The sequence below is a fragment of the Narcine bancroftii genome, chromosome 4 (genome assembly GCF_036971445.1).
Source record: "Narcine bancroftii isolate sNarBan1 chromosome 4, sNarBan1.hap1, whole genome shotgun sequence".
NCBI lineage: Eukaryota > Metazoa > Chordata > Chondrichthyes > Torpediniformes > Narcinidae > Narcine > Narcine bancroftii.
In genome coordinates, this window is record NC_091472.1 from 43,068,273 (window position 1) to 43,084,518 (window position 16,246).

Consider the following 16,246-nt stretch of genomic DNA (forward strand, 5'->3'; position numbering starts at 1 on the left):
TTAAAACAAGATGAAAATTTAATTATACTCAAGAATATAAATTCCCAAGATTTCTTGCATAGATGATACTGCAAATAAAAACCGAATGCCATCGGCGACAACTTCATGCTGGAGGATTCACAGTATGAAACATCCAGGGGCTTGAAATTTGTTCATTCTCAGCTGCAGGAACATGACAAGTACTTGAGACGAACACAGATGATATGAGGCCAAGGCATCATGATTAAAGAAAGAGAAAGGAAATTAATTTTCAAGCATAAATAGACAGACATTGCATTGTTGTCAGTTTGGTTACATCTCCACTCCCCCACTAAAATTGAAGGCCATTTCAAAGCAATCAATGCCTGAAATCTGAGAACATGTTGGACTCTGAAAACTGATATGATAAGAAAGGATACGAACTCACATCAGAAGAGGACGTTTGCTAAAACCTAGTTTGTGATGCAACATTCAAAACCCAGGCCAAGAGCAAAGGGAGGGAAACAAAGCCATAAAAAAAACCTGCTTGTACAGCTTCCTAAAGGCAATGTTTTTTTTGTGTGTAGGATTAATGATTTCAGATTCCTTCCTAGGTTTCACCCCACAATATTCTGCTCCTTGGAATATTCAATAAACATGTCACAGAGGTTGTGGAGCTATTTGGCATTTCTCACCATAAATTTGTCCGACTATTGATGAAGTTTCGTTGACGTTATAACACTGAAAGTTTGAAAAAAATAAAGTTTGCAGAGAATAAAGAAACCAGCTTCGGCATTTAATTGTTTACAAGCATTATGTCAGAAAAACATTCATGCTGTGGTCTTCCTCATGATATTATTGCAGTGAAAATGGTTCATAAATACTTTTTTTCTGCATAAACAGTGACAAGTATATTCCTAAGAAGACGACTCTGGTTACAACAGCCTCCTCAAATTCAGAAAGTTTAGCAAGTCACCCTTTTAATTAATCTCATGCCACACAGCACAAAATGGAGTCAAGCACAAGCATTTCAATGAAGTTGTTTTTGGCCTTCAGCTATTGATTTCTGCAGAACTGATCTTCTAGAAATGAAGATAATCTTAGGTGTACATTTTTTAGAGGTTGACAGCTCAAAGGAATGTTTGTCATGTATGATCCTCAGGCCAGTAATCGTGGATGACAATTTGAGGAGGCCAGTGACACAGCTAGTAAGACCATTGTTTCACACCGCTGGAGGCTCAGTTCAATCCTGACCTTCCATCTCATCTGTGAACAGTTTCCCTGCAATCAAAAGTTACTGAGACCTCCACATTTCAATGATAAACAGGTTGGATGGTAAATTGCCCCTGGTATGTAGGTGAATGATAGAATATGGGGAAAGTTGACTTAAATGTAGGAACCGTTTTAAAAAAAAAGGATTAATTAGGATTAGTGTTGATGCAAACTTGGCGTTTCTGTTCTGCGTCTCTCTACGACTCCACATCAGTAAGCACCTTCTGTCGCAAATTTATTTGGGGGTCAAGCAAAAGTATTCCACATCACTTCACATGTGCACTTTCAAAGGTCGACTTCAAATGGTACAAGGAGCCATTTCCACAAGAAGCTTTTTGGATAATTTCCAGCCCTTTACTCCAACTCTATGTAAGTTACAGCTTCCAATCGAAAGACAAAGGAAACTGAGGTCACTTAGAAGGTCAGAATCACTGGAATGTAAAGTCCTTGTAGGGCTGAAGAGGGTGAAAGGGGTAGGGAGACCATGAAGGAATTTAAATCAAATAAAAACTGTCAAAAATGTAGGTGATGAAATTTTGAGGTTATGAATGAATATGATGCCTCAAGTTTTGAAAGAAGTAGAAGAATTAAAACATGAAAATAAGCATTCTGCTCAAGTGATAAAAATATACTTATTGGCAGATTGGCAGTGATGCCACATCTCGATATCATCACATCTTCAGACACTTATTAGGTCTGTAAGGATGTCATGGTGCTACATTATGAAACCAATATTGCCCAAATTGTAATGGCTGGGTCTGCACACATGCAGAAATTTGAGTCAGCCTGCAGAGAGATATGTTGCGTTATCTGCTGGTTAATATGGAAAAGAATGCAACTGAGATGTGATCAAAATGTTTAGAAACATAATTTATAGCGGCATGAATGCATTTATACATAATGTTCATAATTTGAATTGCATCTCTGATTAACACAATATCCAAAAGACATCCCAGTATTTTACATTTGTAGTTGGTGCAAAGCAGAGGGGAATTCTACTGACAGAGTGGAGAGAGTGCAGAGAAGGTTTACCAGAATGTTACCTGGGTTTAAGCATCTAGAGTATAGGGAGAGATTGGACAGATTAGGTCTTTATTCTTTGGAGCGTAGAAGGTTGAGAGGGGATTTGATAGAAGTATTTAAGATTATGAAAGGGATAGACAGAGTGGATGTGGATAGACTATTTCCGTTAAGAGGAGGAAAGATTAAAACAAGAGGACATGAGTTAAGAATTAAGGGGCAGAGGTTTAGAGGTAACATGAGGGGGAACTTCTTTACTCAGAGAGTGGTAGCCGTGTGGAATGATCTTCCGGGAGAAATAGTGGCGGCGGAGTCAATTGTTTTATTTAAGAAAAGGTTGGACAGGTATATGGATGAGAAGAAGATGGAGGATTATGGGCATTGTGCAGGGAGGTGGGACTAGAAAGGGGTGTTTGGTTCGGTGCGGACTAGAAGGGCCTAATGGCCTGTTTCCGTGCTGTAATTGTTATGTTATGTTATATGTTATGTTATGAGAAATAGCTCACTAATCTGACCCTGAAACTGAAGACACACCCTGCATTGGCTTTGTATATTTTAAGGCTTTCATTTAACTCCTTGCTAGCAAGTCCACCTTCACCTCTGACTCACCGAGTATGTGACTGAGGAATACTTGGTCCCGACCCTGACCGAAAAATGAGAGAAAACTCATTTTTTTCTGCATTCCTTCCTTACGTAACAGCACTGTGTATATTTCAACCATCTGCCGAAAAGATTGCCATTTGGTTTTGCAGATAGTCTTGCATTTGAAGGTCAAAAGCAGGTCAAATTCTCACAGCATCTTTACTGGATATGAAATTAGCTTCATGGCAAGGTTATAAAAGTGTGAGGAATAAAACAGACTGTGTAGAGTTGTTTGACATGTTTAAAATAAAAATGGATTGAAATGCTTGAAGAGAAGGTAAAAAGTGAGATGTTGCGCGGAATATTAATACATTTCAGCTGTTAGGCAGTCCTTTGTCCAAGGGATGGACTGGGTCTGTAAGCATGTGGAAAACCATTCAGATGATGTTGGGCCTCACTTCATTTTGCAGATTAGCAGGAAATGGTTCAATCCTCATGGGAGTATTTGTAACCTTGGCCTTTGGAAATATAAATCACATTGCTTGTAAACCTATAATACTATATTGCTAATTTTAATGCAGCTGACTGCAATGTCAAACATCATAATCAACTGACAATGCTTCATTTGTGATGAGGATAAATCACAAGTCAGTACTGTGAGGAAATCAAGTTTTTTTTATGCTTGTGGGGGAAGAGATTGGGGAATACGAAGGGATAGTGGAGTGCAGTGATTATGGAAAAGGCATATTGAGATGTGGAACTCTTCCCAGATATGTGAACATCTCGAAGCTGCCACTTTGATCATCTTAAAACACAAATAACTAAAGCTGTAATTATCTTTCTTTTCTATTTCTTGTCAGTCGTAAGTCTATGGTTTTGCATGAAATACAAACTGATGTGCAATTGCAAGCAGATATTATGGTCTTGGCCACAATGACTCAGATATACAAACTTTGAAATCCAAAGAGCAGATTAAAGATAATTGATTTTGATCAGAATCAGGAAATGGGAAAACCCAAACTGTACAGTCTTTTACACAAACATAGAAAGAAGCAAAAATTCACATTCAAGCCTTGCTGACCTTCATTGGTGAAGGGATTATATTTAAAGAGCTACAATATTCTGCAATCTCTGGTGAGGCTACACCTGGAGTACTGCATGCAGTTGCTAAAGGCAATGGTTTTTTTTGTGTGTGGGATTAATGATTTCAGATTCCTTCCTAGGTTTCACCCCACAATATTCTGCTCCTTGGAATATTCAATAAACATGTCACAGAGGTTGTGGAGCTATTTGGCATTTCTCACCGTAAATTCGTCCGACTATTGATTCATCCGACTATTGATGAAGTTTAGTTGACATTAAAACACTGAAAGTTTGCAGAGAATAAAAAAACCAGCTTCGGCATTTAATTGTTTACAAGCATTATGTCAGAAAAACATTCATGCTATGGTCTTCCTCACGATATTATTGCAGTGAAAATGGTTCATAAATACTTTTTTTCTGCATAAACAGTGACAAGTACATTCCTAAGAAGACGACTCTGGTTACAACAGCCTCCTCAAATTCAGAGAGTTTAGCAAGTCACCCTTTTAATTAATCTCATGCCACACAGCACAAAATGGAGTCAAGCACAAGCATTTCAATGAAGTTGTCTTTGGCCTTCAGCTATTGATTTCTGCAGAACTGATCTAGAAATGAAGATAATCTTAGGTGTACATTTACTTGAGAAAGGATTATTGGTTTCAGAGGAAATGCAGAGGAGGTTCACTGGGCTGATGTTGGAAATGGGGTTTAATTTATAAGAAAAGTTTGAGCAGTCTGGGACTACACTCATTGGAGTTTAGAAGGGTATGGGGGGATCTTATAGAAATGTCTAAAATTATGAAAGGAGTAGATAAGATAGGAGCTAGGAAGGACTCTTTTTTCCCCACTGGCAGGTAAGACAAGAACAAGGTAACACAGCCTCAAGATTTGGAAAAGAAGATTTAGGACAGAGACAAGGGGACCTGCTTCTCCCAGAGCAGTGATCTGTGGAATTCTCTGCTCAAGGAAGCAACAGACTCTGCCTCGCGGAATGTGAATAAGACACAGATAGAGGGATATTTGAAGAGTAGGGGAATTAAGAATTATGGGATTGGGCAGGAATGTGAAGCCATCTACGAATTTGCCAATAACACTATGCAAAATCACAGACAGGAACATGAGGAAACATACAGGAGTGAGTTAGATTAGCTATTTAAGTGGAGTCACGACATCAACTTTATACTCAACTTTAGCAAAATGAAGGAACTGATTGGGGACTTCAGGAAGGGCAAACCAGGAGAATATAAACCAATCCTCATTGAGGGGTCAACAGTAGATAAGATAAAGAACTTCAAATTCCTGGGTGTCAATATCTCTGAAAATCTATGGCCTTCATGTTGATGCAATCATGAAGACGGCTTGACAGTGGCTATATTTCATTAGAATTTTGAGGAGATTTGGTTTGTCTCCAAAGACACTTGCACATTTCTACAGGTGTGGTGGAAATAATGTAATGGGAAAGCTGCTTCTGGTTGTACTGTTATTTACTACACAAAAGGTCTGCATGCACTTTTGTAACATCACTATTTTTCTCTTGCACTGGGGTAACTATGAATAATTATTATTATCTCTTTTGCGGCACTACCACTGTGTATAGATGTATGTCTGTGCTGTATGGGCTGGCCCACCTCCCTGAACCTGTGACTCCTCCCTCCCAGATATCCCCATAAAGGCTGTCATGCCCAAGCCCCTCCTTCAGTACCTGGCTTGGAACCGGGCCAGCAACATGCAAGCTGTGCTGACACTTTAAGGTGATTAAAGCCTATTAATCACGATTCTCTCTCTCTTTTTAATTAGTTTAATGCATACTATTGTGATTGTTTATTTTCTTTATAAAATATTTGTTCTGCTGCAGCAAGTAAAAAATTTGGTTCTGTACAATATATTCAGGATTCAATTTATTGTCCTTGTAATAAAACAGTGTCACATTACATGAAATTGCTTCTGCTTGCTGTAAGGCAGACAGATTCACCATTGGCAGAAATTGCCTGAAGCGCCTCTTACAGTCAGAGAAAGAGAAGCAAAAGGGAGTTCTCCCTCCCCCCCCCCCCCCCAACTCCCCGAGTCACCAAGTGTCCGTAGATTCGCATGGTTCTGTTTGGGCAATAAGGGATCCCTTGTTGTGAACTCAGCCAGTGCCATCATGGCAATTAGTCTTCACTCTATTAAGGACATCCACAAGAGGTGGAGTGTCAAGAAAGCAACCTTTATCATCAAGAACCCTCATCACCTTGGTCATGCCCTCACTCTTACCATCAGGAAGGAGGTATAGGAGCTGGAAGACAAGCACACAACATTACAAAAACAGTTTCTTCCCCTTTGGCATCAGATTTCTGATTGGACAATGAACCATAAGTGCTACCTCACACTTTTTTGTTCTTTTGCACTAATTTATTTACTTTTTAATATGGTATATTTACAGAAATGTATTTTACAGCAATTTTTGCCAATGGTGAATCTGTCTGCCTTACAGCAGGCAAAAGCAATTTCATGTAATATGACGCTATTTTATTACAATGACAATAAATTGAATCCTGAATATATTGTACAGAACCAAATTTTTAATTTGCTGCAGCAGAACAGATATTTTATAAAGAAAATAAACAACCACAATAGTATACATTAAATTAATTAAAAAGAGAGAGAGAATCGTGATTAATAGGCTTTAATCACCTTAAAGTGTCAACACAGCTTGCATGTTGCTGGCCCGGTTCCAAGCCAGGTACTGAAGGAGGCTTTTTTGGGATATCTGGGAGGGAGGAGTCACAGGTTCAGGGAGGTGAGCCAGCCCATACAGCACAGACATACATCTATACACTTAATGGTAGCGCCACAAAGGAGATAATAATTATTATTCATAGTTACCATAGTGCAAGAAAAAAATAGCGATGTTACAAAAGTGCACGCAGACCTTTTGTGTAGTCAATAACAGTACAACCAGAAGCAGCTTTCCCATTACATAAGTTTCAGTTACTCCCTCTAAATTATTTTGGCTTTGTCCTACTTTCACCATATCCTGACATGCCATTGCTTTCTATCCTCTGAGGTTCTGTTGTCTAACCCTTTCCTCTGTCATTGCCCACATCTTACCAAAAACGTTCAGGCATTTTCCCCCCTTTTCCACTCTTCTCCTGTAAATCCTCTACTTCCTTCTTTTTTTCTTCACTTGGAAGGTTCAATCCCTACAAACTCTGGTTAACTCATATGATTTATGATTATGTGTGGTAGTTCCCTGCCAAAACTGTTGCACCTCTCAATCAGTCCAGGACAATTTCTAACATTTTTTTCCTCAGTTTTTTTGCCGGTTGTTTGAGGATGCCGGTTGCTTAAATTTTGGATACCAGGATCTATATTGTGCATACCCACTGTTGTGACCACCACAGGGGTCTGTAACAATGAATTCCACAGATTCCACCTACTGGCTGAAGAAATTTATACATATCTATTCTAAAGGCAGATCCTGTTATTCTAAGGCTGTGTCCTCTGGCCCTTTTATATTATTGGCTCGCTTATCTCCATATGTCATTTTCTCCCCTTATTTTTTTTTTGGTTTTTAAAAGTTTCTTAATGCTCTGATTTTTACAAACCAATATGCCTGGTATGGAGGTACCAATTCTCAGAACTAGAATAAATTCCAGAGGGTTGTAAACTTGGCCTGCGACATCACAGGCACCAGACTTCACTCCATTAAGGATATCCTCATGAGGCGGTGTCTTTAAAAAGTGGCTTCTAGCCTCAAAGACCCCAACCACCTAGACCATGCCCTCTGCGCTCTGCTACCATCAGAAAAAAGATAAAGGAGCCTAAAGACGAGCACTCAGCAGCAAAAGGACAGCTTCTTCCCCGCTGCCATCAGATTCCTGAATAATCAATGAACCAAAGACCCTGCCTTACTTTTTGTGCACTTTTTGGATATAGTAATGTTGTAAGATGGTTATAATATGAATGATTGCACCATGATGCTGCCCCAAAACTCCGAATTTCTTGGTGTGCTCATGACAATAAATTCTGATTCTGATGCCTTTCTTTTGCTTTTGTGCTCTTTTGACTTCCCCTTGTCAGCCATGGTTGCCTCACCCTCTCTTTAAAATGCCTCTTCATTTTTGGCATGAAACGTTCCTGTGTCCTGTGAATTATTCCCAGATGGGGTCCCCTTCTAATTTTGATTAGAAAGGGCCCCATCATCCCTGTTGGGGGCCCCTTTCGAATAAAGATTGGCCAGCTCCTCTCTCACACCTTTGTAGTTACCTTTACTCATTGCAACACCAATACACCCAACTCTTAGTTCTCCTTGTCAAACTACAGAGTAAACTCTATCATAATGTGGTCATTTCCTCTTAAGGATTCCTTTACCTTAAGCTCCCTAATCAAATCCAGAATTTTTAATTTCTCAGTACTCTCCAACAAATATCATTTCACTAAGTACAATAAATGGATGAAATGATCAGAGCTTGGTTTGGAGATCCTTCTTCATGGTATTTTTGGTTTGTAATTGGAGATAAATGGATATAGACCCCGGTATGGTGATATCCTGATCAAATTCAATTGGTTGCTATGAATGCAGGATTACATTGACACAGGGACAGGAACTGTTGGTCATGATTTTCCCTGGCCCTTCTATACTGACTCTCGTTTGTGAGATTGATGTCTGTGCTTGTTTTCACAAAAGCTTATGAGAGGAAAAACTGAAGCAAATAAAAATGTCAGGCATAGCAATTTAAAAGAATCCGAAATTAAAATCTAGATATAAATATCATGCAAACAATATTAAGTGGAAATGTTGACACAACTCGCAAAGTGCAACTTACTCATAATGAACCATTGCTCCATTCTTGATTAAACTGTCCGTGAAGGGGTCTCGTGATTTGTCCACTCCCAAATGACTCAACTGAGTAGAAAGAATGAAGTGGAGTGAAAGTTTACATGAATGTTCCCTTGTAAGTTCATGGAGATTTGGATGACAATGAAAATTGTGGTTTGGATCAACGTGTTTCACTTTGAGCTGTCCCTGGTGTTCACAGCAGAACTTTGAATCCTATTCCAGATCTGAACACTCTGCCACTTATGGAAAGGGTAGAGCTCGCCGAGTGAGCAGATGGGTAGAGTGTAGGCTTGCTTGTTCTCCACGTGCTCTTGCCACAGAGACTATGGGTACTTGGTGCTTCATCGAGTGTTCCTTTTTCAGCTTTAGCATGTTTAGTCAAGGGTCTCCAGTCCTCATCAAAGTTATTAAAACATCCTAAAAGTTCTATCCCTGTTGTATCAGCAATCTCTTGTTATAATATAGCCCAGAACTAAAAGCTTGCTTCTAGAGGTTGGTATTGGTAATGCAGGAAGGACTGACTGCCCACGAACAATAGTTCAACATGATCAGACCCTCAATGTTCAGTGTGTTGATCTGGCTCCAATCTTGTCATTAACTGAAAGATTTTGAGGAACCGGCATCAAAGGTATACCTAAGGTGACTACTATAAGTTACCCCCCCCATGACTACATAGGAGGATGAGTATGAGTGTTTCTTGGTAGTCTTTGAAGTTGGTGCTGGCACTTTGGAGGAAGTGACTTCAATAACTGGATTTACTGAAAAATGACTCCTCAGATATGGAACATGATCCTCATCAACTTGGGTCTCGATGGATCTTGATTATCATGGGGCAATGGTATGAATGAAGTTAGTATTTTTGTCTTATTGATGCTTAAGCCAAACTCTCCTAGACTTGGATAAGGAATTAAAAACAGATATGATTTTGACCTCCCAGTGTACACATGAACCAATTTCATCAGTTCACTGTAACTTGATGACAGTGGTTGGTGTGGCCTTGTTTCTGGAATGGCTGTAATTAAATTTCCAATTCATCATGCAAATTAATTCCTCTTCTGCAGGGAACTTGCTGTAGGTAAGGTGCAGTGCTGCAGCAGAGATAATTGTGGTGCCAAGGTTAAGTCTGGCCACAAGTTGCCAATTGTGGTGAAATCTGTGGTCACAACATACACAACAAATGTACTAATTTAGCATCAGGGCAAAGGCATTTACACCATAGTGTCCTTAGCATGTCATGCTTTTCTATCCAAAAGGTTATGGGTCTAATTTTGCAAACCTGGTATTATTACATTTTACTTTCACAAGTTGCATCAGCAAACTGAACTCCAGTTGAAATGCTTTTGTTTTGGACATGAAAAACATTATTAGTGGAAATGGTGCACTGGCTTGAAGATGAAGATGCCAAAATCAGCATTAAGGAGCTTCAAGTTTAATTCTACAATTTAGCCTTCCAATGAACAAAAGTCAAAATGGAATCTTATAACTTCTGACTGGAGTTTTGTTGCAAAACTTTGGCCTGCCATTTCAATTGTACCATCTTTACAAGGCAAAACTTGTTTCTGACATAACACAAAGGTTGGAGGAGTTGGAGATAGTGTAGAAGGTTGTCATTACTTGCCACAGGATTGAGACAAGATGCAAATTTGGGTTCAGAAATGGCCGATGGATTTCAACTTGGATAAGTGTGAAGCGATGCATTTTTGAAGGTCAAACTTGAAAGCAGAGTACATGGTTAAGGGAAAGATTCTTAACAGTCTAGAAGAATAGAGGGATCTTGGGGTTCAAATCTATAGCTCTCTCAAGGTCACTGCACAGGTTGATAGGGTAGTAAGAAAGCTTATAGTTTGTGGGCCTTCATTAGTCGAGGGTTTGAGATCAAGAGTCATGAGGTAATGTTGCACCTCTATAAAACTCTGGTTTGGAATATTGTATTCATTTCTGGCTGCCTCATTACAGGAACGATGTGGAAGCTATATGCAGAAGAGATTTATCAGGATGCTGCCTGGATTGGAGAATCTATCTTATGAGGCAATGTTAACAGAGCTAAGGCTTTTATCTTTGAAGTGAATAAGGATGAGAAGTGACTTAATAGAAGTCTAAAAGATTATGAGAGGCATAGATAGGGTAGACAGCCAGCACCTTTTCCCCCAGGGCAAGAGTAACAAACACAAGAGGCCATTTGTACAAGGTGAGGGGAGGAAAGTTGAAGTGAGACATCAGGGATCTGTTTTTACACAGAGAGTAGTGGGTGTCTGGAATGCATTGCCAGAGGTGGTGGTGGATCCTGGCATAATAGGTAAATTGAAAAGATTCTTAGACAGGCACATGGATGTAAGAAAGATAGAGGGTTATGGGTGAGGTAGGAAAGGTTTTGTTTGTTCAGTAGGTTATATAGGGCGGCACACATTATGGGCCAAAGGGCCTATACTGTAATGTTCTATATCCAATGTAACACTAACACAGGCACTTTATTTTAAGGATATACATTATACTCCAACACCACAAAAAAAAACACCATCTGCACTATTGTGTAATACATTTTTATTTCTTGCTGTACGGTAACTTCCTGCAGCTTATTTTTCCCCCCATTACATAGCACTTATGGCTGCAACAAGAATTAATTTTGGTGCATTTATATATTGTACATGAGAATACATTCATTTTTTACTATTTTTGATTGATAGCAGCTCACAAATTTCTTCTATTCCCCTCTCCATCAAGAAAATGACAGCCTCCCCTACTTTGAAGCTGATTGATGAAGTGTTTAAAATCCCAAGACATTACTGTTACATGCTGAGAGACCTCCAATCACAGATTATAATACATATTAGCCATTTTAAACCCAAGTCTATAGCAAATAGAGGAGACACTGTTGAACTCTGTTTATTGTCCCCACTGGTCAGATGCCATAGTAATTAACAGCAACAAATGAAGCAGTAAATTTCTTGCTTCACTAATATGGAATCAGTACTTCTGCAGTGACCATGAGCTCCCAACACAACCCAATTCCTCTGAAGACTGAAAACACAGATTGACCTCTTGAGTTGAACTTTAAAGCAATCATTCTTGACAAGCCCTAATTTAAAAGAAAATCTCTAATAATAACACTAAAGAATTTGCTAATCTGATATTTGCTTCAATGGTTTAATTGAGGTCAGTCTTTGATCATTAACAGAAACAATGACCAGTTAATTAAACCAATCAACAGTAATTAATTACAAGAACAATGGTGAATGCCCTGTTGGGGAAGAAAGCTTGAAAAGATAATTGGAGTGGTATTTAGGCACATATTGGTTTGGTTTGTGATTCTAAATTTTAGCTCTACAATATGACATCACACCAAAGCAGAGCAGAATGAATGTAGCAAGGCTATTCTCGACCATCTGTGGGACTTCACTTAATCTGCTCTTCCATCAGCAGGCCAACAGTAGAGTAATGTCTGTTTTATATTGGGAAACTTAATTGATGACCCAGGCCTATTCTACTTGGCAGCTGGATGTTTAGAAAGTTGAGATAAATCAGTAGTAATGGTGAGTCCAAGTGATTGATTGTGAGAGTTTAAGAGTAACTTTTTAAAAACTTTTGTTTAAGAGCCTGAAAAAAATAGGTTTTTTTTTTAAAATATAATCTTTGAATATGTTATCCCAGAGTTGATTCCAATCAGTAATTTAGAGGTGCAAATGCAACTTCTGAATGTGAGAAACGAGTAAGAATAACTATTTAGTAGCTAACTTCTTTTTGTAGGACTTTCAGGCTCATGAGGGGTTACAGAGGATTGGCTATCATTTCTTTTATTTTTAAAATATTTTTATTGAGTTTAACATAATCCCATATACAAGATATATTGATAATGCAATGTGATTTTATAATATAAACAATACAACAAATTTCAACTTTTGTTCATATTTGTAAAATGTAATTGTTAGTTAAAATGATTGTGTACATATCAGTTAAATAATATTCCAATCCTCACTATACCTTTATATAATATCTAAAAAAATTAAATCTAGGAGCATTATAATTTGACCCCATGAATCCTAGAAATTAATATTCAGATTCATGCTTCACACATACAGTTTAATCTGCAAAGGTGCAAGACCTGAAACAATGCAAAATGATGCAATGCTCCCTCCCTTTGTGCACAACATTTTTGGTTATTGCAATTTAAAGTGGCCCATAGAGTACATAGATCTAAAATTAAATTATCTCATTTTTGTCTGATATAAATCATCTATGTAGCAAATGTAAAATTGCTTTGATTCACATGTTTTGGATCTGCCCTAGTTTAGAAACCTTTTGGAAAGAGGTTTTTCAAATGTTATTGGTGATTCTTAAGATTAAATTGGAACCTTGCCCTTTAATTGCTCTATCTGGATCATTTCAAGATACTGATGTTTTACTGACTTCAGCTCAAAACTGAATTTTATCTTTTACTTCACTATTAGCCAGACATGCGATTTTGATTAAATGGTAAGACAATACTCCACCTACACATACACAATGGTTAAGTGATGTCTTGTTTTAAAAAAAATAGATATGCCATTAAAGATTCAAATGCTAACTTCTTACAGCTATGGGGGCCATTTTATGGACCATTATCACAATCTAAAGTTTTAGGTTGTTATAAGCTTTGATGCTGCGTTGTCTATTTCCAAGTTGTCATCACTTTGTCCCCATGTTAGTTTTTTTTTTAACCCAAACTTGTATAGGGGTAGGGGTTTTGCATTAGTAGCAATTTTTTTTCTTGTATTGTTTAATTTTTGTATTATTGCAAACTTAATAAAAATACAGTTTAAAAAAATAACAAAAGGTTAAATTTATGAAAGCCAATTCATGAGAGGAGCTCATAAAAGTAGCTAAACTGAAGAGGTCATTCAGTTGCAACTGTGTTTTGGAGTAGACCTTTGAGGGTTTAAGGCCCTTGGTGCAATAGATTTTCCATCTCATTCACACTGTCTGAGCCAGACAAAAAAAAAAACCTATTCTCAATGGCTTACATTTGTTTCTCATTTGGAAATGCATTGGCACTTTGGGCCAACAATTTATATCCCATTTGTTAGGCAAGTTTATAAACAGATGGATCACATACTCTTTTATTTACTCCAAAAAAAAGATCAGGGTCCTGAGTTTGTTGCAGCCAGGACTACAGTCCACTAGAATGTCCAAATCAACTCCATTAAATTTAGGTCAAAAAACCTTATGCCCCATTTTGCTGATTTTGGAACATCATAATTACAGAAAAAAAATCTTTCAGTCTACTGATCATGATGTTGCCCAGCAGTGTACAAACACTTGGTCTAGGAGCCCCCCACATTACATCAAAGTCTAGTTACATCTAATCAGGCAATGTCTGACTGCATATACATCCATGGTCCCATAATTATTCAGTTGCCACCAGCAAGTATGCAACAATTTAGAAAAATTGATCGCTAGCTATAGGAAATTGGATACTGTATACCCAACCGATCCCATTACTCTGCTCTCTACACAGAGCCCTGTATCAGTCCCCACACTGATCCCACTGCTCCGCTCTCTCCCCACTGTCCTGTGTCAGCCCCCACACTAATCCCACTGCCCTGCTCTCTCCCCACAGCCCCATATTGACCCCGCACTGATCCCTAATTACAAATAAAATGTTTACAGACCTACAGGTACTACAGTATCCCATATAGCTTTGCTATGTACATAATATAGTGTTCACATAATGTCCAAATCGCATAACATCCTATTTCACAGAACATATTATGGATGTATATTTATAGTGATATTTCAGGAGGTGTTTCCAAAGGCTATGCTATTTATTCTGCAGTAAATGACTGACATTTTCAACCTCACTTTTCTTTTAAAATTGTTACTTTCTCTGGACATGGAAACTTTTAAGTGAGGTCTCTCTCACTGCTTAAAATATTATCTATTAGTTAAGGGGTTTGCTTACATTTATAAAGTATCAAGGAAATTTTCAATCTAATTGTCATTGTCAATCAGTCAAAGTGAGTAGCTTTCATAAACAGCAGGACTTCTTGATTTTCTATTCTATTTGAAAGTTTGTTGCATTTGAAAACTGATTTTAGGGAGAAACCTTTCATTAACTTAGAATTTAGATGTTAAACTCATTTTGTTCTCAGATAGCATTTTCCACTGAAAGGTAATTGAAACCAAAAACATTTACCATCTGCTGTAGGCTGTTGAAAAAAATTCCGATCAACAGGATTTGATCATGAAAATTTTATTCAAGATTCAAGAAGAATCAATTTATTATCATAGTAATAAAACAGTAATCTATTACATGAAATTCCTTTTTGCCTGCTGCAGACCAGATAGATTCACCACTGGCAGAAATCGCCTAAGCGCCTCCAACATTTCTTACAGTCAGAGAAAAAGAAGCAAAAGAGAATCCCCCAGAATCGCAGTGTCCATAGATTTGTTTCCCGTGCTTCCGCAGCTCGGCAGTCCAGACAAAGCCATTGGCAACCTGAGCTCCCGATCCGAACCTCCGACACCGTCAGGAAACCTTCAGCACCCTTGGCACCCCCTTGCATCCTGGTTCCAATACCTGTACTCTTCCAGCCAGTTCAAGCCAGTCTCAAGCAGTCCACAGGCCAGCACACATCTCCCGACAGCAGTCTCCATCAGCCCACGGCTTCCGTGGGTTCCTTGCCTCGAGTTGCCAGCAACCCACTGCCTGCACTGGTCCCTCAGCCTCAGAGCCCCCCCATTGATCTGCTGCTGTGGTCACCATCCTGTGGGTCGTCTCCTTCACTTCTTCTCAAATGGGGTGGGGGGGGGTGATCTTTCCATCTTCCAGTGCCTTGCTCCAGTCCTCTGCTTCCTCGGAGTCTCCATCACCTCGTGGCTGCTGCCGATTAATAGGCACCACCATTTTGGGTGCAGACGTTGTGGTTGCGGGATCTCAAATAAAGCTCAAAACCCGTGTGCAGCTGACGGCAGTCGATTGGGTGGCTGGCCCCACAGGAGTGCAGCACCTCTGCTCTCTTGCTCCCCATGGGTCTGCACCAGTGGCAGCACTACTGCTACAGCAGTCCCGGCAGTGCCACCTTTTTCTTTGTGAGCAGCTCTGTCTCATTATGTATCAAGATTCAAGATTCCTTAATTGTTATGTAATAAAGACAATGCAATATTACATGAATTTGCTTTTGTCTGCTGTCAGGAGGAGAAATTTGCCATTGGCAGAAATTGTCTGAAGTGCCTCTTACAATCAAAGAGAAGCAAAAGAGAGTTCCCCTGGATATAAGCAAGTTATAAAGACTTGAATCCAAAGAATTCATATTTACCAACTGTGTCATGAAGTGTAGACTGGCTTTGCAAAGTGAAACCTACTGTTGTGAACATATGTAAATATGGAGATCAGAATAACCAACAGTCTCAGATTATATATTTGACAAAAATTAAAATGTTGTTCATTGAACACTTTGGCTGATTCTCCTTCTTGTGATTCTCATTTGCTTTCATATAATTCTTCCATATTCCTTTATTTGTTTCTCTTCCTCT

At 38.7% G+C, this 16,246-nt stretch overlaps 1 protein-coding gene and 1 long non-coding RNA gene across 2 annotated transcripts in view; one reads left to right on the forward strand and one right to left on the reverse strand.

The window, feature by feature from the left end:
- Window positions 1-16,246, reverse strand: part of LOC138759822 (uncharacterized) — a 39,850-nt gene that overhangs the window by 19,788 nt on the left and 3,816 nt on the right. The gene's annotated exons all lie outside the window — the stretch shown is intronic.
- On the forward strand, window positions 3,480-4,236 carry LOC138759821 (uncharacterized). Its single transcript, XR_011355120.1, has 2 exons — window positions 3,480-3,661; window positions 4,056-4,236. It is a non-coding gene; the product is annotated as an uncharacterized lncRNA (long non-coding RNA).